This window comes from Paramisgurnus dabryanus, chromosome 18, assembly GCF_030506205.2.
Source record: "Paramisgurnus dabryanus chromosome 18, PD_genome_1.1, whole genome shotgun sequence".
Taxonomy (NCBI): Eukaryota; Metazoa; Chordata; class Actinopteri; order Cypriniformes; family Cobitidae; genus Paramisgurnus; species Paramisgurnus dabryanus.
Window position 1 is genome coordinate 26,160,457 of NC_133354.1, and position 931 is coordinate 26,161,387.

The window sequence follows — 931 nt, forward strand, 5'->3', positions numbered from 1 at the left end:
TTAAGTGAATTTGTGAATAAAACTAGCAAAAAAATCTGCCAATGGGTTAAGCTAATTTTTCTTTCATATTTCTTGAATTAAGTGTTTAAGAAAAAAGTTCAAGATTTTTTGCTTACCCCATTGGCAATTTTTTTGTGCTTTTTTTAATCCTCAAATTCACTTAAATTTTATATTGTTTGTCTTAAAACTAGACTTATTTTCTTAGTTTACTTTGCTCAACATGAAAATGCATCTTGACTTGAGAGTTTTTTGATATTTGTGCTTAAAACAAAACAAAAATACTAAGTAAGAAAGTCATTTTTTTGCAGTGAAAGTTTAAGGTGGCACATGGTGCACTGCAAAAAAAAAAATGAATTTTTTACTTAGTATTTTTGTCTTGTTTTCAGTACAAATATCTAAAAATTATTAAATCAAGATGTTTTTTTCTTGATAAGCAAAATGACCTAGGAAAATAATAGACAAAATGAATCAAATGTAAGTGGATTTGTGGATAAAACAAGCAAAAAAATTGCCAATGGGGTAAGCAAATTTTTCTTGAATTGTTCTTAAATTTCTTAAATGTTTTAGAAAAAAGTTGTAAGATTTTTTTGCTTACCCCATTGACAGATTTTTTAGCTTGTTTAATAAACAAATTCACTTAAATTTGATATTTTAGTCTTAAAAGATAAAAGAACTATTTTCTTAGGTTATTTTGCTCATTACGAAAATGCATCTTGACTTTTTAGATATTTGTGCTTAAAACAAGACAAAAATACTAAGTAAGAAAGTCATTTTTTGCTGTGTGGTTGAAGGAACTTCGAGGTCCAGTCACTGGCTCATCCAGGGTTCCCCTGAGGTTTGTTGCCCGTGTACGTCAGTACGTTTTCCCTCTCACTGACTTTTATACCCAGCAGTGTTGTGTTTTATGGTGTTTACACAGTGACACATTGTT